Genomic DNA, 26082 nt, shown 5'->3' with positions numbered 1-26082 from the left:
GCAGTGCTGAGACAGGGTCTTTCTCTCTAGACCTGGTTGCCCTAGAATAGACCAGGTTGGCCTTGAACTCACAGAGTTCATCAATAGGACAGTAAAAGTAGTCACTGTCATAGGAAGCACAGATCATGGGCCTCCACAGGCTTCTGGCAACAGCGCAGATTATGAACTCTGCCCCTAGTTGCAGTAGGAACACAGACCCAGATGAAGCTCCCAGAGGCAGCCTAGATGGTGACATCTACATGAATGACCTCAGGTGGCAGTCCAGGCCACCCACGTCGATATGGCCCCTCCAGTGGCAACATAGCCCACGGACATCAACACGGCTACAGGCCAAAGCAAAGACCGTAGACATCCCCATGGCCTTTGGTGGTGACATGGACCATGGACATCAACACAGACCCTGGTTTTAGTAAGAACCACAGAGCCACCAGATGTGGCTCTCAGTGGCAGCACAGACCTGGACATCACTGGCAACACAGGACACTTACATCAACATGGCCCTCAGCGGCAGCATGGCCCATAGATATCAACACAGCTTCAGTCAGAGCCACAGACCTCAGGCTTCATCGCAGCCTGGGCAGCAGCATGGGCCACAGACGCCAACGTGACCTCTGGTGGCATCACAGACCATGGTGGTGGTCCATTGAGGAGGTCCAATTCAGAAAATTAACTGAGCCATTTCTTATTGCAGGTGTTGTCAGTGGGGAGGGGGAGCGGCTGAGTGAGTGCATCGGTGTAAGCTCTACGCTGCTGCACACTACCTGCTGACCGCACGGGACAACGACACATCCCGCTGTCCACCTCAGCCCTCTCTCGCCCCCATCACCACCATCAGTCTCCAGTTCTGCCCCGCTCCACAGTGCATGTACCATTCAAGTTTTCTGTCTTTCCCACTTCTCCATCATGTATGTGTTCATCGTATTGGTGCCTGTCTCATGAGGCAGGCAGCCTGGCTGGCTTCCACACCCCAGGCTCTGTTTCTTAGGCTCCCCTGCAGTGGATGTGATGTGACCAAGTCCAAGTCAGTGATGTAGGTGGCTCTAGGAAGTGCCTTTGGGAGACTGTCTTCCAATAAAGATTCAATTATTTCTATTTTATTGCGTGAGCGTTTTGCCTGTGTGTATGTTTGTGTATTACATGTGTGCAGTGCCCACAGACACCAGAAGAGTGATTGGGTCTCCTGAACTGATAGGGAACAGGCAGGAGCTAACACTCAATGTCTGTCTACAGAGGTGTTTGGCTAATTGCTGTATGCAGTTGCCAGCACTCACTGAAAGGTGTGTGTGTGTGTGTGTGTGTGTGTGTGTGTGTGTGTCTGAGAGAGAGAGAGAGAGAGAGAGAGAGAGAGAGAGAGAGAGAGTCAGCCTAAGTTTTACCAACTTGGTGGTTTGAAAGAAAATAGCCCCCAAAGGGAGTGGTACTATTAGAAGGTGTTTGAGGAAGCGTGTCACTGTGGGGGCAGACTTTGAGGTCTTTTTCCCAAACATCACTCAGTGTGACACTCAGCTGACTTCCTGTTGCCTCTGAGTCAAGATGTAGGACTCTCAGCTCCAGTACCATGTCTGCCTGCGTGCTGCCATGCTCCCCACCATGGTGACAATAGGCTGGACCTCGGAAACTGTAAACGAGCCACCCCAATTCAATGTTTTCTTTATAAGAGTTGCCATGGTCAAGGTGTTTCTTCACAACAATAAAAACCTTAACCAAGACAACCACTTCTCAATTTTTTAAGAATATTTACATCGTGTCACAGTTGCCACCACCATCAACCCCCAAATTCTTCAATCTTTCCAAACAAAACCTATTGGACATTACACTAAATGGAATAAAGCAGAACTAGAGAGAAAAAGAACGAACAGTCTCTCAGGTCTCACGTCTAAAATAGACAAAGTGTAAGTAAGCAGAATAAAATGGGGGCTCCTGGTGGTGGAGGAGGAGAGGAATCAGTGGGAATGAATAACAGGGTCAAAGGGTATATGGGAAGCTGGCCCTGCAGGATGAGCACGTCATGCGACCTCTGTAGTTGTTTTTCTGTTACTGTGATAAGACGCCATACACGTCTTTAGTCCGAGCATTCGGAAGGCAAAGGCAGGCAGATCTCTGTGAGCTAGAGCCCAACCTAGTCTACATAGAAAGTTCCAGGCTAGCCAGAGTGCCAAAGAGAAACTTTGTCTCAAGTAAATAGATATAAATAAATAAATAAATAAATAAATAAATAAATAGGCGGATCTCTATGAGTTCGAGGCCAGCCTGGTCTACAAGAGCTAGTGCCAGGATAGGCTCCAAAGCTACAGAGAGACCCTGTCTCGAAAAACCAAAAAAAAAAAAAAAAAAAAGAGATAATAATTACATTATTTCCTCCTTCCCTTTAATCTCTCCAAACTCTCCCATGTGCTCCAACTGCTTGGTTTCTCTCAATTTCATGGCCTCTTTTCTTTAGTTGTTGGTGGTGGTGGTAGTGCGCGTATGTGTGCATGTGTGTGTTCCTAAATAGGTAGATGTAGCTTGCTGCTTGCTCTGTTGTGATAATTTTACTTCCCCTTTCCCTTTAAAGCTGGGATTCATGGCATAAATACCGGGAAAGGCAGGACCCCGGCGCTGCATCCACAAGGCTTTGACAGAGTGAGCTCAGGTTTGGGGAATCCGCGATGACGCCCAAGGGTTGCCACATCCTTGAATAAGCTCTCAAGAACTCCCTTTAATCTTCCGTTCACGCCCTTCACTGAACTTAGCCAGTGCACAGACCTGTGAATTGGGCCGGGAAATCTGGAACTTGTTTGCTCGTCTTCCGATCCTCTCTGCGTTCTCCGGTTGGACAGTCCTGTGATCACATCTGTTAGTTCTTTCAGAGTGGTGGGTGTCATTAATCTTACGTCAACAGCCAGCCTTGCCCTCGTCTTCCACCATTAGACACTCCCTTCCCATCTGCCTCCAAGAGGAACAAAGCCTTCGCCATCCGTGCTGTCTTAACACAGGCGTTATACATTTTTACTCACATGACGACTTCTTTTTGTCTTTCCTGATTCTATCTGAAAAAAAAAATTGTATTTGCTGTCACACGCATTCTTTACACTAAATTTTCATAATGGATATATCAAACGTCAAGATATACTGTCCAGAGCTGTAATGATTCCCCTAGTAGTTGTATGATCTCTGAAGAGGATACACTACTTTACATTATTATAACTACACTAAGGAGTTCTACATGGTTTTTTTAAACCTATTCCTTTCAGTTTTCAACGAATCTGGACTCTTGGTCATGTGGTGCACTGTTTCTACCAGTATCACATACTAAATCACAGCAGGGTAATCGCCATGAAATGAAAAGGCACATTTCTTTCCATCCACATTTTTCCTGTCAAGTGCACATCCCTCTAAACTGCCTGTGCTCCACTCAGGGACTCATTCAGCAGCTCCCTGAGACCCCAGGCAAAGTCTGTAAAACCATGCACATGGACCTTGCAGGCCTGAGCAAACTGGTAACCCATCCTGCTCTATAGTGGGATATTATTTGTGTTTTAATAAAACTTGCCTGAAGATCAGAGGGCAAAGCAGCCACACTAGTCAGTCATACAGGCCAGCGAGTGGTGGCACACACCTTTAATCCTAGGATTTGGGAGGGCTTCTCTTTCTCCTTCCACGCGTACATGCGCAAATTCAGACCAGGCTGGCCTCGAACTCACAGAGATCCTCCTGCCTCTGCCTCCTGAGTGCTGGGATTAAAGGCGTGCATCATTACCACCTGGCTTCTAATTGTTCTTAATAATAAAAAGCTGAAGTCAGTTATCAGGAGTGAAAGCTGAAGAATCAGAGAAGCACAGTGGCCAACTACTAGAGGGACCTCTACCAATGCTCAGACCAAAGGGGCAATCCTGTCCTCAGACTGCATTTGAGCTCCTGTCTCCTCACACCTTATAGTCCTCTCTCCACCCAGTCATACCCCTTCCTGTCTCCACCTCCCTAGTGATGGGATTAAAGCCCTAGCACTCCCAAGTACTTGAATTAAAGGTGTGAGTTACCACCCCCTGGCCTCTAGTGGTTTAGCTCTGCATTCTGATCTTCAGGCAAGCTTTATTTGTTAAAACACAAACAAAATATCACGACACTGAACCTCACTGGGCTGGTGGGGCAGAAGGAAGTTCGTCTATTCCCGTGGAACTGAGGCATTGGGTCCTTTGACATGGTGGTGCCTATGACTACAATACACATGTATTCAAGGCTTTATCTGTTCTTTACACAGGCAGGGCTCCCTCGGGTCCCCCTTCCCAAAAATCAAAAAACAAGATCAAAACACTATTAGAACTGGTAAATTATTTCAGTAAGGTTACAGAATACAAAATAAATATATAAAAACAGTAGTTTATATCACAATTTCTTAAACATTTTCCACTTGTGACTTCTTTTTGACCATGACATTTTATGCAACTCTGGGCACATAGAGATAGAAAATACAAGAGCGGGCAAGATGGCTCAGCAGGTGCGAGCATTTCCTCTTCCAGGGGACCCATGCCAGAAGACTCACAACCACATGGGGCAAGGGATCCAACACCCTCTTCTGGCCCACATGTACTGCACACCCAGATACACATGTTCACTGTGTGAGAATGATCCCCAGAGGCTCAGTCAACAGTTGATGTACTGGGAAAGATTAGGGGGTGTGGCCTCCTTGGAGAATGTGTCTCATTCCGGTCGTGGAGGATTTTGAAAGCCCACACTATGCCTGGTCTGTCACTGTCTACTGCTTGTGGAGTAGGAAGTAGATCTCAGCTACTGCTCCAACACCCTGACTGCCTGCACGCTGTCATGCTCACCACCATGTTAAATACTTTCTTTTCTTCTTCCTCAGCACTACCTGTTAGGTGGCTGCCATCTCTTTTGCATCATTATGGCTGCCCTCCGGCCTCTGGTAAAGCCCAAGGTCATCAAAAACAGGACCAAGAAGTTCACCCTGCACTAGTCAGACGGATATGTCAAAATTAAACGAAACTGGCCGAAACCCAGAGCGGTGTACAAAAAAGATTCAAGGGCCAGATCCTAATGTCCAGCATTGGTTATGGGAGCAGCAAGAAAACCAAGCACATCTGCCTAGCGGTGTCAGGAAGTTTCTGGTTCACAATGTCAAGGAGCTGGAAGGGCTGCTGATGTCCAGCAAATCTTACTGTGCTGAGAATGCTCACAACGTTTCCTCCAAGGAAAATCGTAGAAAGAGCAGCACAGCTGGCCACCAGAGTCACCAACCCCAACGCCACCAGAGCCTCCAACCCCAACGCCACCAGAGCCACCAACTCCAACGCCACCAGAGTCACCAACTCCAACGCCACCAGAGCCACCAACTCCAATGCCACCAACCCCAACGCCACCAGAGTCACCAACCCCAACGCCACCAGAGCCACCAACCCCAACGCCACCAACCCCAATGCCACCAGAGTCACCAACCCCAACGCCACCAACCCCAATGCCACCAGAGTCACCAACCACAACGCCAGGCTACCATAGCTCGCATGCATGTTTTAATTCATGTTTAAATAAAACCACAAAAACTGCCATAAAAACAACCACAGCAACAAAAATTTTTTCTTTTGTAAGAATTGCCTTGGTCTTGGAATCTGTTCACAGCAATAAGACACCTGACTAAGACACTAAAATAAGAATGTTCTAAAATAGAAATAAATATGTATACAAATCCAACAGTTACTGACAATAATCATAAATTTATTTGAAAGGAAATCTTTGGCACGCATGTAAGTTTGCCATCTATTAAACAGGACAGCAAATTAGGAGAGCAGAAATCATAAATGCGGCTATGAAATGAGTTACCGCCTGAACGGGAAACTTCCAACCTTGTCAGACAGGGTTTTCCCTTGTCAAATGCTAACTGTAGGATACAGTCTAATTTCCTGTGCTGATAAAGAAGCATAAATGAAGCCAGCATTGTATCAGTTCAGAATCCTGTAGAAATGTCAGCTGCTTACTTCATCCGCAAGGCGAAAGGCAGACAGCGAAGCTCAGCTGTCTCTCTCATTCTTGCAGCCCTCGGACATCCTGGAGGGAAAGTCCCTGCAAGGCGCAGGAGAGGGTGTGGCCAAAGGTCATGGAAAAGGAACCATGGGGCAGGATGATGGCTCTTAGAAAATTCCAGAATGTCTGCAGCCATGCTGGAGTTGCTGCTAAGCCATCTTCCTCTGATGAACCAAAGGGCCTGTCTTAATCCATTGAAGCCACTGTAACTGAATAGCTGAGTCTGGACAATTCACAAGTGACAGATATGTGTTCTCACGATCTATAGGCTTGAGAGTCTAAAATCAATGAAGTCAGTGCCTGATGAGGGTGTGCTCTTCACAGAGGTGCCTCTGATGTCCTCTGACTCCATTCACGCAAATTCTTCTGCCCAGGCCCCATCAATCAACTCTTAAAGTCCTCCCCTATTAATATGAATGGAGGGAGATGGGTTTCAGGGGGTGAATTTGGGGGAGACGTCAAAAGTGATATCTAAGCATATAAAGTAGTCAATATTGCAAAACCTCAAGTCTGGTTTTGATTATATACTGTGGACATTGATCGTGTAAGCTGTTGTTACCGGGAGAAACTGGGGGTGGGCATTATACAGAAATCACTGTACTAGTTGGCAATTTCTGTGTCTCTAAAATCAATTCCAAGCATAAGGTTGGGGCTGGAAAGAGATCCTGGTGGTTTAGAGTTCTTGTTACTCTTGCAGAGGACCTGGGTTGGATTCCCAGCATCCATATGATACCTCACAACCATCTATAACACCAGTTCTAGGGGATCGGATGACCTTTTCTGACCTCTTCAGGCACCAGGCACACATGTAGGACATACACATAAGACAAAGAAAATCAATGTAAAAATAACGATAGTGAAATGTTGTGTCCGAGGTAAGGAAGGACACTTCCACATTCTGCATTAGTGTGACACACTTGTTCTCCATATTCTAAGTGGAAGATGTACATGTCACTAGTTATCTGTGTTGTTTAAGTAGTGAGGGACTGAATGAGTTACATGAAAATAAAATGGTATTTTATAAGAGACTTGGCCGTCCACAGCTGTGGGTGTCTGTAGGGGCCCTGAAACCATTCCCCTGTGAATCCCACAGGATAGCTAATGTAGGAAATACAAAGCCCTGTGTAACTTGAAATCCCTACTGTTTGACTTAGAAGATGCCAAGTCTTGCATTCCTGGCACTGTGGGTGAAGAATTTCCTGTGTGCCAGGTCACTAACACAAGATGCATTAGCCCACAGCATTAGGAACTGCAGATTTCTTGGCACCAGGGGATGATGGACAGCTCTCTCCACCCTGCTTGACCTTTGAAGCCTCTCCAAATGCTTCAGGGGACCTTACCTCTCTCCAGTTAGTGTGCATAAAAACCACCTGGTAAGAAGTTAGGCTCTCAGGCCACACTCACCGAAGTTCTGGAAGGAGTAAGCTGTTTCCCTTGACAAGGACCCTGATATTAGTGACCTGGCTGCAAACCACACGGTGAAAAGCCCTGATGGAGGGGACTCACTTGCATATGGAAGATACAGAACATAGTTCATCATACACTATATGTCATTTGACAGATATGAAAATTGGCCAGGGCGATGACTCAGTAAGCAAGATACTTGTTGGGGAATCATGAGGACCCAAATTCAATCCCTACCACCCACGTAAAATAAACAAAACAAAACAGAAATGGTGGCAGACATTTGTAATCCCAATACTGGGGAGGTGGAGACATTCCTGGGGTTTGCTGGTCAGATGGCCTAGCTTAATTGAGAAACATCAGGTCCCAGAAAGAGACTTGATCTCAAGAAACAAGGTAGAAGTCTCCTCGGGAATGTCACCTGAGACAGACCTCTGATGTGACGCATGCATGCACACACATGCATGCACACATGTTCATGAACATATACACACACAAAGATGTAACACTCAAAGGCTTTTGACACAAACATTGAATCCCTGGACATGAGAGAGTGAAAAAGGACCCGCATCTTGCATTTCAATTTCCTGTTAGCGGCTAATCACGGAAGAATGAACTTTAGCGTGGCATGGTTATCTTCCCTTGTAAGATACAGCATTGATGGTGGTCTTGCACTGCTTACCTGGAGGGATATGTTCTGAGCAAATCACACGGTTTTATCAGCGTGTAAGCATCCCAGAACACGCTTACGTAAACTGTTTTCAAAGTCGCCCGTCAATACACTCCACGACCTCCATGTCAGAAGCGGCCCATCCTTGATCAAAGCGCTGCTGTGCAGTGTGTCACTGCGTTTCACTGTCTGATTGGGACAGAAGGAAACAGAGCCCCCGGGCGCCTTCCCCTGAGTGCTGAGCTCCGTTGGCTTGCAGAAGGTCGATTAGAAGTGAGTTGTCACCCACTGGCTGGGTTTCCGTGGATGGCGACTGCGTAGCAAAACTTGATCGCGGTCTGCACTTTAAAGTGTGCCCTAGCGCTCTTCAGCAGCTTTGCTTTTTACTCCCCTGACTCAGCTCATATTTCCCCTTTCTGAGCTTCATTCCTATGAGCATCCGATTCACTTCCTAACTTGGCTGTGGGTCAACCTTTCCAGCAGAAAACTTTTACCTCAGCAGGATTCCGGGTTCCGAGCAAAAATCGAAGTCCCCTCCTACAGAGCTTCATGGAGAGCAATGGGACAGAAATAGCTGCTGTGGGACTCTATGAATATATCAATGCAGATGTGCAGCCAGCCACAGCGCCTTCCCTGGGTCAGTTGCCTCTCTGGGGAAGAGTCCTATGGTACAGGAATACTGCTCTTAGGTTCAGAAGAACAGCGTGTAACCTGTTAACCAGCGCCAGCCAATGAAAATACAGCGCAACTCTCAAATGCCAGCTAACTGCCTGGCTGCGCAGATTTAGTAACTCCAGTTTACAAGTAAGAAAGAATGGGTGAAATTAATTTTAAAATGACACTTTATTTAACCTGATGTATCTAGGATATTATTTCTTCACACAACAATTATACACTCAAAAACTTAAATTTTTAAGTTTTTTTAAAAAGATGTATTTGTTATGTATACAACATTCCTTCCATGTATGCTTTCATGCCAGAAGAGGGCACAGATCTCATTACAGATGGTTGTGAGCCACCATGTGTTTGCTGGGAATTGAACTCAGGACCTCTGGAAGAACAGTCCGTGCTCTTAACCTCTGAGCCGTCTCTCCAGCCCCTAAGTTTTTATTTAGTTACTATTTAAAAGAGAAAGTTTCTTTTTTTTTTTAAATTATTTATTTATTTATTTATTATGTACGCAGTGTTCTGCCAGCATGTATCCCTGCAGCTCAGAAGAGGGCACCAGATCTCCTTACGGATGGTTGTGAGCCACCATGTGGTTGCTGGGAATTGAACTCAGGACCTCTGGAAGAGCAGCCAGTGCTCTTAACCTCTGAGCCATCTCTCCAGCCCCCAAGAGAAAGTTTCTTGAGACAGGGTTTCTCTATAGCTTTGGAACCTGTCCTGGAACTTGCTCTGTAGACCAGGCTGGCCTCAAACCCCCAGAGATCCACCCACCTCTGCCTCTGGAGTGCTGGAATTAAAGGTGTGCGCCACCACCACCCAGTTTAAAAGAGGTTCTTACAATATAGCTCTAGCTGGCCTAGAACTGGTTTAGACCAGGCTGGCCTCCAATTCACAAAGATCCAGCTGCCTCCACTCTCTAAGTGCTAAGATTAAAAGTCTGAGTTGCCACACCTGGCTGTTTTGATTTTTAATTATGTGTGATTGTGTGTGTGTGTGTGTGTGTGTGTGTGTGTGTGTGTGTGTATCTGGGGGTTATGTTTGTGAACCTGAGTGCAGTGCCAGAGGAGGCCAGAAGAGGGCACTAAGTTCCCAGGTGTTCAAGTTCCAGGGATCTGTGTGCCTCTTGGAGCCCCGTGTGGGCAATCAGACTCCAGTCCTCCACAGAAGCAGCACCTGCTTGTACTAGGGACTAAGCTCAGTGCCTTGGGTGTATAAGCAAGTGCCCTACCACTGAGTTACACCCCGGAGTCTGATAAAATGAGACATTTGACCTTCTCTCCTCATACGGCTTCTTTAGCCTGACATGGGGATCACACTGACGCTACGTCCTTAGTTTGGATTGCCCCAGCCCAGTTGCTCACGAGCTGCATGTGGAGTGGTTCTGGAGTTGTGTCAGCCACAAACAAAGCCTGATTTCCTTGTCTGCGGCTGCGGGATAACGCCCACCTCGGGTTCCATAAGGATAAAATGAACAGTGGGTGGTGGCTTCTGCCTTGGAGGTTTGTTATCGCTGTGCGTTCAGGAAAGGTTGTCTGGGGACTCTGCTCTCTCAGGTCGGGCTCCTGTGGCATCGTCTACATTAGGAGAAGCAAAGGAAGTCATTTAGTTACACCAAAGTGTCGGCAGGAATGGAAAGCTCTCATCCTCCCAAGCGTGCGCAGAGGGTGGGAAGGAAGGAACATTGGCTGGGCTCATTTGGTTGAAGAGACTTTGGCTAGCCTGAATTGGATCTGTGTTGTTTCAGTCACGGGGTGGCTAACTTGGTGGTGGTGGGGTGGATGTTGACATGATCAAGCGATGCGTGAAGGTAGAGTGTTCTTCACTTCTGGGCATGTCCGTGAGTGTGTTTCCAGAGAGAAAGCAAACTGAGTTGAAAAGAACTGCTCCCTGTGTGGGCAGGGCTGGGCCCGAGAAGAAGTTAGCCATCTTCTGCTGAGCTAGCCGTCTGCTGCTGCTGCTCTCCTCTTCAGTCTCCAGGTTGCTTGGTCTTTAGGCTCTGGGATCCCCACCAGAGCCCATTGTTGCTTTAGTTCTTTGGCGTCTGCCTGGGGGCTTCATCTTTGCCCCTCGTTGGTTGAGGCTTCCTGCTTAGGTTGAATCGCACGACTAGCTCGTAGAGCGGGACTTTTCACATCTGTGGTCTGCAAGTCATTCCATTAAGTCCGAACACCTATGTAAGTATATACACAAACATGTATGTAAGTATATACACACATGACTCCTAGGTTCAGACTGACACAAAGAACCCCACAGGAGATATCGTAAGCACAGGGTCTCATGTCTCAGGTTGGCCTCAAATTGCTTGTCCTTCTGTGTCCACCTCCAGAGGGCCAAGATTACAGATGTGTACTGCTACAGCCAGTGCCCAGGATTACAGATGTGTACTGCCACAGCCAGTGCCCGGGATTACAGATGTGTATTGCCACAGCCAGTGCCCGGGATTACAGATGTGCACTGCCACAGAGAGTGCCCAGGATTACAGATGTGTACTGCCACAGCCAGTGCCTAGGATTACAGATGTGTACTGTCACAGCCAGTGTCCGGGATTACAGATGTGCGTTGCCACAGCCAGTGCCCGGGATTACAGATGTGTACTGTCACAGCCAGTGCCCAGGATTACAGATGTGTACTGCCACAGCCAGTGCCCAGGATTACAGATGTGTACTGCCACAGCCAGTGCAGAGGATTACAGATGTGTACTGCCACAGCCAGTGCCCAGGATTACAGATGTGTACTGCCACAGCCAGTGCCCAGGATTACAGATGTGTACTGCCACAGAGAGTGCCCAGGATTACAGATGTGTACTGCCACAGCCATGCCCAGGATTATAGATGTGTACTGCCACAGCCATGCCCAGGATTACAGATGTGTACTGTCACAGCCAGTGCCCGGGATTACAGATGTGTACTACCACAGCCAGTACCCAGGATTATAGATGTGTACTGCCACAGCCAGTGCAGAGGATTACAGATGTGTACTACCACAGCCAGTGCAGAGGATTACAGATATGTACTACCACAGCCAGTACCCAGGATTACAGATGTGTACTGCCACAGCCATGCCCAGGATTACAGATGTGTACTGTCACAGCCATGCCCAGGATTACAGATGTGTACTGCCACAGCCAGTGCCCAGCATTCAAATTTGCCTGAGGTTTGACCCATTTTTAGGTGTGTCAAAGTTCTAAAAGATTTTTTTTTTAAATGTCGATTTCTGTGTGGCTGTGGATTCAGACTTAGGGTTTCAGTCTATCAACAGCCACGGGGTCAGAGCTCTCTAAGGTGATGTCACGGGGTCATCACTAAGGAAAACTGCTAGGAGTCCCAAGTCTTAGCTGGGCTTTAGCTAAGGCACAAGCCCCTCTGATTGTCCCTTTCTAGGTCTTTCTTTACTTCTGAATCTTCTCTGGGGACCCAAAATTAAATTCCTCTCACTTTGGCTCTTTATGAATTTTGGTTTTGGGTTTATTCGTTTGCTTTGAGGCAGTCTTTCCATGTAGCTCAGGCTGCCCTGGAGCTCCCGATTCTGCCTCTGCTGTCTGATGGCTGGGATTACAGGTGTGGCCCACGCACTGCTATTAAACTCATTCGTAGGAGCTTTCCTGTTGCTGCCTGCCTCCTTAGTCTGTACAGAGTGCAGATGCTCTCTGCCCCTGCTTGCCCCAGCATCTCAAAAGGCAGGGGAAGGGTGGGATGGATGACTCACACTGGCCTCTTCCAACTGGGGAATTCAGGTTGGGCCCAGGGCCACTCTGGAAGGAAGAACCACACACAGACCTTCCTCTTCTGGTTTCCATAGCAGCCCCCAGCCCACTGGACAGTGCTGCCCACACTGGGGTAGTTCTCTATGTCCATGGCACATCATCTCACCCCCACCCACCCATGGCACAGGTGTACACTGCCTTCCTTGGGCTTGTAGGCTGCTGGCATTGCATGATCATCCCCTCTTGAGTTGTCTCTATAAAAGGCTATGTTGACTAGAAACCATTTATCATAAAATTCACCTCATGATGTTTCTTTATCATATTTAGGGGTCCCAGGTCTTTATACCTCTTTCCCTGTACTTTATCAGTGAGGGTACTCTGTGGAATCAAACTGAAGTATGTAGGTTTCTCAGAGGCTATGACCTAGGCTCCATAAAGAGCGTGGAGACTTTTAATCGCCCTTTCACCAGTGAGAGGATCTGGCCCAGAGATCTGAAGGAGCTTGTTCATTATATTAACTCTGTTTACTTGAACATGATCAGAGCAGCATGCCTGCCTTTGAAGAAATAGTCTCTCTCTTCACTCTGGATGATGACTCTAGGTGTCCCTGAGTTGAAGTACCAGCTCTCCAAGTGACATGGGGGCTGGGGGGGGACACCTGCTGTGAGGAACACACACACGAGGTGCATCCCATCACTGGACAGACCCTGGCAGAGACTGACTGATTGGACGCTTCTTTCTGGTGTTCATTCCTTATTTACCTTCCTAGTTGCAATCTCTGTCTGCAGGGATGTTTCTGGGGGTTTAGGACACGGAGTCGGTTGATTTAGAGATTTGGTTCTTTTAACTAGAAAACGAGGTAGGAAACCAGACATGGTGCATGCCTTTATTCCCAGCACTCAGGAAACAGAGGCAGGTGGATCTCTGTGAGTTCAGGGCTAGCCTGGTCTACATAGACAGCTACATAGTGAGACCCTGTCTTGAAAATTAATAAATAAAAAAAAATTAAATAAATAGAGAAAAGAGATAGCTTGTAACAAATAAGTCTTACTATCTGTAAATATATTAATATCTCAGAGTAAATCATTCTTCAAAATGAGTCTGATTATGCAACCCCCAAACATGCCACTTTGGCAAAGACAATTGAGACTCAACAGACCCGTCAGCTTGACTTCCCCTCTGGGATGGTGTTCAACAGTAACTTCACCTCTGTCTGCTGAGCCGTCTCTCTAGCCTAGTATCTACCATTTTAAACACTTCCAAACATCTTTGTCACTTCCAAAGGACTCCAAATCCATCTAGCAATTTTCCTCCAGTGCCGCCGCCTCCTCTAAACCCTGGCAGCCACCAGTCCATCCAAAGTCCACGTCAGGTTACCATTCTGGAAATCGCCCATGAGTAGAACCATATACCACATGGCATGCTGTGTCTTTCACTTAGCCTAACGTTTATTTTGCTGTAACAGGTATCAGAACTTCTTTAGTCTGCATGGGCAGAATAATGTTCACACACACCACACACACCACACACCACACACACACACACCACACATAAACATACATACCACACATGCAAACACACATACACACATACAAACATACACATACACCACACATACCACACACCGCATACACTCTCAACACAAACACTGCACACCACACACACACCACACACCACACACACACATATACACACACCATACACACACCATACATGCAAACTCACATACCACACATGCAAATATACACACATACACACACCACACACAAATACACACACACCATACACACCACATACACAATCACACACACACAAACATCACACACCACACACAAACACACACATATATACACACCACATACACACTCACTCACATAAACACCACATACCATGCACACACACAGATACCACACACCACACACAAACACACACACCACACACAAACACACACACCACACACATGCACACAAACACCACACACACAGATACCACATACACAAATACACACACACAAACACCACACATCACATACACACAGATACCACACACACAAACACACACATACACACACCACACATACACATACCACACACATAAACACACACATACACAAACACACACATACACACACCACACATACCCATGCCACACACATAAACACACACACCACACATGCAAACACATACACACATACACGCGCACTCACGCGGCGTTGGGAGCACACGACAGTTGCTTTATCCGTTCATGTGCTGACGAACATTGACTTTTCTCATATCCTGAGTTCATGTGGCCTATGCTGCTGGGGGAGCTCTAGCTGCTGCATTGCCCTTGCATTCCGGGGTAAAGTTCCACGGATCGTGATGTGCCGTCCTTTCACGGGTGGTGGGATGGAGCTTGCTACTTTTTTGTTGAGGGGTTAGTATTTTATTATTGTTATTTTTTTTACAAGCCAGTTTGAGCTTCTTGCTTTTTCTTGTGTTCTGAGTTACACAGGATCAGACACAAGGGAACAGCGTAAGGCAGGGGACAGATGTTCCACATGGAACCGGGTGAGTCTGGCCCACGCAGGCACGATTCTGCTACCATAGATATTAATCTGAATGTCCTTATTGCTACAGAATGCTATCTAAATCATGTAATATTTTTTTTCTTTTTTTTTTCTTTTTTTTGGTTTTTTTCGAGACAGGGTTTCTCTGTGGCTTTGGAGTCTGTCCTGGAACTAGCTCTGTAGACCAGGCTGGTCTCGAACTCACAGAGATCCGCCTGCCTCTGCCTCCCAAGTGCTGGGATTAAAGGCGTGCACCACCACCACCCAGCTTCATGTAATCTTTTTTAAAATTTTTAAGGGTTTAGAGAGATGGTTCAGTGGTTAAGAGTGCTGACTGCTGTTGTAGAAACCCAGGTTCAGTCCGCAGCACCCACATCAAAGGGTTCACAAGCACCTGTAACTCTAGCTCCAGGGGATACGAGGCCACACACACACAGAGGTCACATAAACTCCCACAGACACACACATGCACATAAATTTAAATAAGTAAAATATTTCAAAATTAAATGTCTAAATCATTATTTAAAATTTCCCTTTTAATATACTTTTAGCATTTTTCTTTTTTCATAATGAGTGCTATTGATAGTACGCAGCTGTTATCTTTGTAACTGTAACTGTAGCTCTGTAGTTTTCTTGAGGATTATTGAAATAAATTATGTTAACACTTTTATGACTTTTTTCTTTTGGTTTTTCAAGACAGGGTTTCTCTGTGTAGCTTTGGAGCCTGTCCTGGAACTCACTCTGTAGAAGAGGCTGGCCTTGAACTCATAGAGATTCAGCTGCCTCTACCTCCTGAGTGCTGAAGGATTAAAGGCACATGCTACCACCACTTGGCCAATTTTATAGCTTTTAATTCCCTTACCTAAATTGTTTTCTAAAACGGATTGCTACTTTCACACTGTGTCCGATACGTTGGATTATCTCTCCACTAGACCCGTGTAAAAGCTGGATTTTATCTCCAGGGTCCATGTGGATGTGTGTGGTCTGCTCTGCCTCCTGAGGCCATGTTGACGTCCATGGTCTGTGTACCTCCGAGGGCCTTGTCTGGGTCTGTGGTCATTCTGCAGCCAGGGACCATGTTCACGGTCTGTGCTGTGTCCAGAGATAGTGTGAAGCCCATGACCCCTGTTCCCAATGACAGTGAAGAGCAAGGATGGTATCCATTGTATTTGTATGGTGTGGATGAGTGCAGATACATAGTTGAGAAAGAGGGACACGGAAGGATTCTGTGACAACCTCTACTATCCGCCAACCTCCGCCTCAAATAGCAGCCTAAACAGGAGGCCGTCGAAGAGAAAATGTGTGGCAACGATGCTGAATTGGCTCTCCACAATTGATGGCTTCTGGTGGGGGGGGGTAGGAGGATGGGGGGGTGGGGGAATGGGGGGTGGGGGATGGGGAGGTGGGAGGATGGGGGATGGGGGGTGGGGGTGGGGAGTGGGGGGATGGGAGGTGGGGGTGGGGGGGTGGGAGGATTGGGGGTGGGGAGTGGGGGTGGAGGGATGGGGATGGGGGTGGGGAGTGGGGGGATGGGGGAGTGGGGGTGAGGGGTGGGAGGATTGGGGGTGGGGAGTTGGGGGATGGGGGAGTGGGGGTGGGGGGTGGGAGGATTGGGGGTGGGGAGTGGGGGTGGAGGGATGGGGGTGGGGGGTGGGGGGAAGGGTGGGGAGTGGGGGGGGGAGGGGAAGGGCTCAGTTTGAAGGTGCAGGCTACTGGGAGTTTGACCATTCTCTGGCGAGTGGGCATAGCCACTGTTTTTCATAAGGAAACCAAGCACAAGTTTAACTCATCCAGAGCCACACAGCAGCAAATGGGAGGTGAGGAAGGAGGCCTGGGCTGGGAACTCTGGCTGCAGTTGCTACTGTTGTGTTTGTTTGTTTGTTTGTTTGTTTTGCTATGGTTGAGATAGATGGGGTCTCCCTATGTACCTTAGCTAGCCTAGACCTTAGTATGTAGACCAAACTGACCTAAAAAGTATCACAGAGATTCACCCGCCTCTGCAGGCACCAGGCATACATGTGATGTACATACACACAACACACATGGAGACAAAACACCCACACACATAAAATTTAAATTTTTAATTTAAAAAAGGTAAATATTTTTATTTATATTTTTGTTATGTGTATACAGGCTCCTGTGGAGGCTGAAAGCAGAAGTCGAATCCTATGGAACTGGGGCTACAAGCTGTGGAGTCCTTGGGGACAGAACAAGTACACTTAGCTTCTGAGTCATTTCTGTCGGCCCCCGACTTGAAAAAGCTTTAGACATTGCTGGGTGGTGGTGGCGCACGCTTTTAATCCCAGCACTCAGGAGGCAGAGGCAGGCGGATCTCTGTGAGTTTGAGGCCAGCCTGGTCTACAGAGCGAGTTCCAGGACAGGCTACAAAGTTACAGAGAAACCTTGTCTCAAAAAACCAAAAAGAAAAAAAACCCAGACACTTTAGACATCATTTTTTTATGTGAGTTTATGATAAAAACAGCTTCTCTATCAAGTTTCCGACTTTATATGTGTATCATCTGTTCTCACGAGAACAGTGCCTACTCTACAAGAAGACACAGTACAGGTTTTTGTTAGTTTGCTTGCTGGGTGACCTTGAACTCACTCTGTGAACCGACCTAGCCTCAGACTTGAGACTTTCCTCCTGCCTGTGCTTCCTAAGTTCTAACACTGCACACATGTGCCACCACAGCTGGCCAGAGGGAACGCTTTCTCTCTTGTTAGACATTTCTGTTCCATATTGAAATTGTCTTCCTCTGTGATGGCTCAACTGCAAACTAACCTCAACAAGGAAAGCCCTACCTGCAGCCCACCCTCTCTCCTGCACAACAGCCAGCAAGGGTTTAATGCAATGGATCCTTAAACCTGGACAGGAGCCGGGCGGTGGTGGCGCATGCCTTTAATCCCAGCACTCGGGAGGCAGAAACAGGCAGATCTCAGTGAGTTCAAGACCAGCCCCGCCTACAGAGTAAGTTCCAGGACAGGCTCCAAAGCTACAGAGAAACCCTGTCTCGAAAAAAACAAAACACAAAACAAAAAGAACCTAGACACAAGTGGCGAAAATGGAAATTCATGTTAAGTATATTTAACATACATGCACAATCACACACACGAACACACACAGGCCTGAGGGTGTATCCCAGTGGTAGAGCACATCATGACCCCCCAGGTTCAAATATCCCCTCTTCTCTCTACTCCAAACTGCAAACAAATATTCAAAGTTTAAGTGGATAAGGGTTCTAAATTCACATTCATCTCTGACCAAGATGAATGCTCCAGAGCTTAACACAAAAAGATGACCAATATTATGTCTCCAACAAGTGTTATTAATCTTGATGACAGTTTTTTATATTCTTATAATATCTCTACACATTAAGGAATCAAAACAGTAGTTTGGCAGTACACAGCTGAAATCCAAGTACCCTGGAGATGGAGGCAGGAATATCAGGAGCTCAGGACCAGCTGTGGCTACATTAAGAAAGTGGAAAATTAGAAATAAATGCCTTCCCAGTCCCCATTCTTCTCAAGACTAAATAAGTAAATGACCCGATTTCTGAACTTTTATTGTTAAATATATAAATAGATCATGAAAATTTAAAAAAAAAGAGTTTATGCAATTGCTCTGTGACTCAGAAGTTAGGAAGCATTTCTCATGGGTTGCATACGGCTGTCACTACATGAGACAGAAAACCACAGTGCAACAGAAATAATTATCTCATGTGTCACACTCAGTGAATCAGTCGGTTAGAGAAACAACAAGATTCCAGTAGAGGTCACTGCCACCTACTTCAACACCAGAGGAAGGAGGTGGCAGGGTTTTAATTGTGCAGACATGCGGGCATGCGTGGGCATGCACGCCTGTGCCAGAGATGGTTGTGAACCACCTAGTATGGGTGTTGGGAGCACAGCTTCTGTAGGCTCTCAGAATAAACAGCAAGTGCTCTTCCCCTCCAGCCTTCGTATTTTGTTTTTATTAAGTGTGCTACCCCCTCCCTGTGTGTAGAGAGCTTAGTTCTCCTGGACCTAGAATCACAGGCAATTGTGAGTCACCTGCTGTGGGTGCTGAGGTCTGAACTCAGGTTCTGTGGAAGACAAGTCTGTGCTCTTAACCACTGAGCCATCTCTCCAGCCTTGATTTTGTTTTGAAACAAGGTCTCATGTACCCAGGCCAGCTGCAAACTTGTAACATAGCCAAGCCGGCCTTCAGTTTCTGACCTTCCTTGCTCTACGGACCTCCCAAATGCTGCGATTACTGGTATTCACCACCATGCCTAGCTTTAAAATCATGAATTGGCTAAGAAGAAAATGTTAATGGCCTGTACTAAGATTGTCTTGAAAACTAAGTCTTCCTTTTAACACATCTACTGTATCTCTTTACTCTGAGTCAATTTTAAGTCCTGTCAACAATGCTTTATAAAAAGTACAGAGATTGTTTTAAGGGTAACATATGATTGATGATAATTTTTTAAATGTAGTGAAATTATTCCTATATTTAACAATATCATCATTGGAATAGTAGATAGTGGGATAAATTATCACAGTTCCCTGCGTTATTCAAATGTGGCCTTTTTGCTGTGTGTGCGTGTGTATGTGAGAGAGAGAGAATGTGTGTGTGAGTGTGTGTGTGCATGTGTGTGTGTGAGAGTGTGTATATGTGTGAGAGAATGTGTGTGTGAGTGTGTGTGCATGTGTGTGTGTGAGAGAGTGTGTATATGTGTGTGAGAGAATGTGTGTGTGTGCATGTGTGTGTGAGAGAGTGTGTATATGTGTGTGAGAGAATGTGTGTGTGAGAGTGTGTATGTGTGTGAGAGAATGTGTGTGTGAGAGTGTGTATGTGTGTGAGAGAATGTGTGTGTGAGAGTGTGTGTGTGCATGTGTGTGAGAGAATGTGTGTGTGAGAGTGTGTGTGTGCATGTGTGTGTGAGAGTGTATATATGTGTGTGAGAGAATGTGTGTGTGAGTGTGTGCGTGTGTGTGACTAACTCTGGCTGTCCTGTGACTCACTCTGTAGACCAGCCTCCTTGAACTCACAGAGATCCACCTGCCTCTGCCTTTGAAGTGCAGAGATTAAAGGCAGGTATCATAAAAGTACTAGTTTATGAACATAAAACACTCTATACTAAAGCACATTAATTTAAGTGCCATCTCTGCCAAAAAATAATTAGGGATCCTGAAGAGACGACTAGTTTTGGGTTAGAAGTGGGCCTGCATCATTGCTATTCCAGGACGTAAGAAAGTGCTCAAACACACACGAGGGAGTGGCGAGATGCTCAGTGGGTGGAGGCACCTGCTGTTGTTATGCCCGAGTTTCTGGTCCTCAGATGAATTCAGGGAGCCGATTTCTGATGCAAATTACATGAGGGTTTTTTTTTAAAAAATTCAAACTCAAGTTTGGGCCAACACCTTTCCAGCACACCAGCACGGTGGGTGCAGAAGGTGTGGCAGGGAGTCATGGGAGGGCAGAACTTTTAAAGAGGAAACAACCACCGTAATCAGGGGAGGTCCTGTCCTGTCATCTTGGGATTGGTGAGGAGGCCATAGGGTAAGATAGTTTCTGAAACCATTGGTCAGTTTTGGGGCTCGAAAACCTAACAAAGAGCCATAAATAACTGACAAGGTATCTTCAAGGACAGGATGCCTCCCGGGAACATCTGGACCTCGTTAAATTTTATGGCCCTGCTCTTAGCTCCTTAATTGACTATTTTTAGGGTATCTGTTCAAATTCTGCTATGTCAGCACATTTCTGGAGCTGAGATCTGGACACCCCCTACCCAGCTCATTATATGGCTTAGGATGAAGCCCCTTCTTTAGAATGGAGTTTACAAAGTCAGGTCCTCACACTGCTAAGCCTGCTGGCCTGAGTTCAACCCCAGGAATCCATGTGGTAGAAAGAGAAAACTGATCCCTTTTACATACATGTGTGTTCTGTGGCATGAACACCCCCTATCTCCCCCACACACATGCATTCTGTGGCATGAACACCCCCATCCCCCCACATGCATTCTGTGGTATGAATGAACACCCCTTTATCCTCCCCCACACACTGATATTCTGTGGCATGAACACCCCCTTCTCCTCACATACATGTATTCTGTGGTATGAACATTCCTCATCTCCTCCCACACACACATTCTATGGCATGAATACCCCCCCCCCCACCACACATGCATTCTGTGGTATAAACATCTCCATATCCCCTCCACACACAAAATAAATGTAATTGAAATTTTTTTAAGATTTATTTATTTATTACGTATACAACATTCCTTCCATGTGTGTCTGCAGGCCAGAAGAGGGCACCAGATCTCATTACAGATGGTTGTGAGCCACCATGTGGTTGCTGGGAATTGAACTCAGAACCTCTAGAAGAGTAGTCAGTGTCTTAACCTCTGAGCCATCTCTCCAAACCTAATTGAAATTTTTTTTTTAAGAAAATGCCTGATTCTTTAAAAAATAACAAAAGAAAACACATTGGACAAGTAAAAAGCAGGGGTCAACAGAATAGTCTTTGGATGAACAAATTTAGAATAATTTAAGCATGTACCAAACAATAAAAATGAGGATAGTGGCCAGAAGAGGGCACCAGATCTCATTACAGATGGTTGTGAGCCACCATGTGGTTGCTGGGAATTGAACTCAGAACCTCCAGAAGAGCAGTCAGTGTCTTAACCTCTGAGCCATCTCTCTGAGCCTTTGATCCCCAGGCAGAGGCAGGCAGATCTCTGGGAGTTTGCAGGCAGCCTGGGCTACATAGTTAAGACTCTGTCTTCAAAAAATTAAAGTATTTTAAAATTCTGAAGGATGTGTGTTAGTCAGGCTTTTATCTGTGTGATAAAATATCTAAGCAAAACAACTTATAAGGGAAGATTTTTCCTCATGGCTCTAGAGTTCCCAGAGGTTTCATCTGATCATGGCTAAGAGAATGGGGCGGGGGGTGGGGGGGGGCAGAGCTGTGCACACCATGGTGGTTAGGATCTGCACTACCAGGGATTTCGATTTTTAGTTTTTCTTTCCCTCATCTATTCCATCCAGGCCTGCAGCTGCAGGATAGTGCTGCTCACGTTCTGGGAAGGCCTCCCTTTGGTTAGCCCTCTTTGAAATACCTCACAGACACACCCAGAGAGACTTGTTGCTGATCCCCAGGCGCTTTCAGTCCCATGAACTTAATTGCCAAATCTCAATATCATCGTTTCACAGGAGGCTTGAACATCTCTGCTTGTGGTATCCAAGGTTGTTGCGGGAGGTTTTTCCGCTCCTCCAGCCAATAACCGCTGAGATACCAGCCCATTGGGGCGTGGTCTCTCTCTTTAAAAAAGAGGCCACTTCCCTTCTCACTCTCTCTTACTTCCTGCTCCGCTTCCGGCGACTAGACTCCCTGATTGCGCAGAGGGCTGTTGTCTGGGACGGTGATCTGTAAGTTTTTTCCCCTTTAAATAAATAACTATTCTATTAATCATAATTCTAAACTGGTGTGGGATTGTTTTTGGCTTAAGCCTTCGCCTTCACAAGGTCGTGGGATTAAACGGCCCTTGACTCTGGGGGACGTGTGCATATTAAAATAAAATAATAGAGAAGCTTACTCTATTCAATATAAGGCTAGACTCTAAACTCCCAATGGCTACTGTAGGGGCATCATTAAAATTAAGTAACAAAAAAAAGGTTAAAAGTACTTTCTTTTTTGATTTCCTAATACTTAAAGATCTCAGATGTATTGAATGCTATCTTAGAATGCTTACCTTAAAAAAATAAATAAACTTGTTGGCTATTACTATATCAATAATAGATACCCTATCATGGAATTATCTCATAGTTTTTGGTATAAAAGATGGCCAGAGAAGTATCAGACTTTCCAATGATGAATTATCTTAAGGCTTTTAATATAAAACAAAAGATGGACAGAGTTATCATGTGATCTGAAAATACTTAGCATTGTGCTGGGTGGTTCTGTGTGTCACCTTGACACAAGCTAGAGTCACCAGAGGAAGGAACCTCAGCTGAGGAAATGCCTTCTTGAGATCCAGCTGTCAGGCATTTTCTCTTTTAGTGATCAATGGGGGAGGGCCCAGCTCATGGTGGGTGATGCCATCCCTGGGCTGCTGGTCCCAAGTTCTATAAGAAGGTGCAAGCCAGGAGGAGCAAAGTCAGTAAACAGCTCCCCTCCATGGCCTCTGCTTCAGCTCTTGCCTCCAGGTCCCTGCCCTGTTTTGAGTTCCTGTCCTGACTTCCTTCAGTAATGAATAGCAATGCTGAAGTGTGAGCCTAATAAACCCTTTCCCTCACAACTTGCTCTTTGGTCATGATTCATTGCAGCAATAGAAGCCCTAACTAAGATGATGTCATTGACATTGATGTAATTACACTGTTAATGTATTGTTATGTTATTGTTGTTAATGTAATGAAATCAGGGCCAAAGCCTTAAACAGCTACAGGTTAGTATTTACTTTTACTTTAATTAATTTTACGTGGAAACGGATGAATGAGAATCAGGAGTTCAAGGCCAGCCTCAGCTACATAGCAAGTTCAAGGCCAATCTGGGTCACAGAATCTCCTCTCAAGAAAACAAGGAAGGAAAAGAGGAGAGAAAGAAAAGAAAGAGAGAGAGAAAGAAAGAAAGAAAGAAAGAAAAGAAGGAAAGGAAGGAAGAAGAAAACAAGAAAGCTACATGGTCGGGAAGCAGGGATAGTCCAAAAATTTTTTAATTAAAAGCTTTGTCGGGGGCTGGAGAGCTGGCTCAGAGGTTAAGAGCATTGCCTGCTCTTCCAAAGGTCCTGAGTTCAGTTCCCGGCAACCACATGGTGGCTCACAACCCTCTGTAATGAGGTCTGGTGCCCTCTTCTGACCTGCAAGAATACACACAGACAAAATATTGTATACATAATAAAAAAATAAATAAACATTTAAAAGTTTTGTCATAAACCAAGCTGCTTCTGAAAGGAAACTCCAGTTGACTGTGTTACTAAAGATGACACTTCATGTCCCTGGGACAAAAAAAAGCCAAAGAGCCGGGCGTTGGTGGCGCACGCCTTTAATCCCAGCACTCGGGAGGCAGAGGCAGGCGGATCTCTGTGAGTTCGAGACCAGCCTGGTCTACAGAGCTAGTTCCAGGACAGGCTCCAAAGCCGCAGAGAAACCCTGTCTCGAAAAACCAAAAAAAAAAAAAAAAAAAGCCAAAGAAACAAAAATGAACAGTGCACCACACTTTAATGATATTTACCGTTCTCAGTCTGTCTTTGACAAAAGGCAGAGGCAACAAATAAAACAGACTGTAGGGCTGGAGAGATGGCTCATTGGTTAAGAGCATTGTCTGCTCTTCCAAAGGTCCTGAGTTCGATTCCCAGCAACCACATGGTGGCTCACAACCATCTGTTAATGGGGTCTGGTGCCCTCTTCTGGCCTGCAGGCATACACACAGATGGAATATTGTATACATAATAAATATTTAAAAAGAACAGACTGTAGAGGCTATAATAATCTAATCAACAAATTTACAATACAGAATGCGCATTTTCCCCAATGTTGATAGAAAATAGTGATAAATGCCAAGCTGCCTAAGGAGGAGTGAACTAGCCCAGGTTGGAAAATAATGATAACATTAAGAGCAAAATTATGTAGAGTACTGTTGGGGCCCATGTGGATCCAACACAAATTCCCTAACTGGACTGGAACGGAGTCGCGAGGAATAAACCGACACAGCTTACACGGTCATCACGGAAGGGCAAGATCTCTCTCGAAGATCTCTCGTTTATTTTCCAAACACCTTATATATCACCACATAAATTGAGCGGGAAAACACATTAGGCTGTCTCCTAGGCAACCAGGTGAATCGGCTTTTAGTCACGTCGGCATCTACCTGTCTGCCAGCAGTCACGTAGGCCATGAAGGCTTCCTCCAAATTACCAAGAAATAAGCACCAAACATCTTGACCAGCTTCCGCCAACACCTCTTCTCAGGAGATCTACATTTATAACAAAAGAAACTAGGAGCAGCACCTCCTGGCTATTGTTAAACAGAGACAGCTTGTCTGCAGAGTTCATGGCCACCTCAGACCAGGCTAATGGCTCTTGTGCCATACAGAAATATGCGCCTACTGGCCGGGCGGTGGTGGCACACGCCTTTAATCCCAGCACTCGGGAGGCAGAGGCAGGCGGATCTCTGTGAGTTCTAGGCCAGCCTGGTCTACAAGAGCTAGTTCTAAGACAGAAACCAAAAAAAGCTACGGAGAAACCCTGTCTCGAAAATCCAAAAAGAAAAAAAAAATATGGACCTACAGAGTACATTCTCTACTATAATGGCCTCAAGACAGAAACCAGTCATGAGATTTTTAAATTCTCACCTTTTTAATGTGTATGGGTGTTTTGTCTGTGTACCAAATGCATACCTGGTGCACGTGAAACCAGAAGAGAGCCCTGGATCCCCTGGGATTGGAAATACAGGCAGTTATGAGTACCACGTGGGCGCTGGGAACTGAGTCTCAGTCCTCTGGAAGAGCAGCCAGTGTTCTGAACTGCTAAGGCATTTCTCCAGCACCTGAGAGTTCAAATATTCAGCGCGTTAGCTGCAAATTCAGGTGAACATTAATTTAGAGAGTCAGATTCTAGTACAGCTTCCTGTAGCTGTTTTCTTTGGGCACGAACATACACACACACACACACACACTACAAACTGTGCAGAAAAACAATGAAGAAGATATCATGCACACTGCTATAACCTTAATGAATTGATGGAGATGGAAGTTTAAAGAACCTGCCCTTCGTGGAAGAGATGGGATATTCTCACAGACTCATCTCCCCACCCAGCGTGATCATTGTCATAACCACTAAAATTTAAAAGCAGGAAACTTTCAAGTCATGGTGGTGCGCGCCTTTAATTCCAGCACTTGGGAGGCAGAGGCAGGCAGATTTCTGAGTTCAAGGCCAACCTGGTCTACATAATAAGTTCCAAGACAGCCAGAGCTACGTCTCAAAAGAAAAAGAAAAGAAAGAACCACTTGAAGACAGCAAGTACTTTACTCATGGATAGATATGCAAGACGGAGGAGTGACAGGTGAAAGATAGAACTAAATCTGACTGA

The sequence above is a fragment of the Microtus oregoni genome, unplaced genomic scaffold, assembly GCF_018167655.1.
Source record: "Microtus oregoni isolate MIOR12 unplaced genomic scaffold, Mior012 000044F_ref0000062, whole genome shotgun sequence".
NCBI classification, from domain to species: domain Eukaryota; kingdom Metazoa; phylum Chordata; class Mammalia; order Rodentia; family Cricetidae; genus Microtus; species Microtus oregoni.
The sequence above is the reverse complement of the archived record's forward strand: the minus strand, read 5'-3'. Positions refer to the sequence as shown.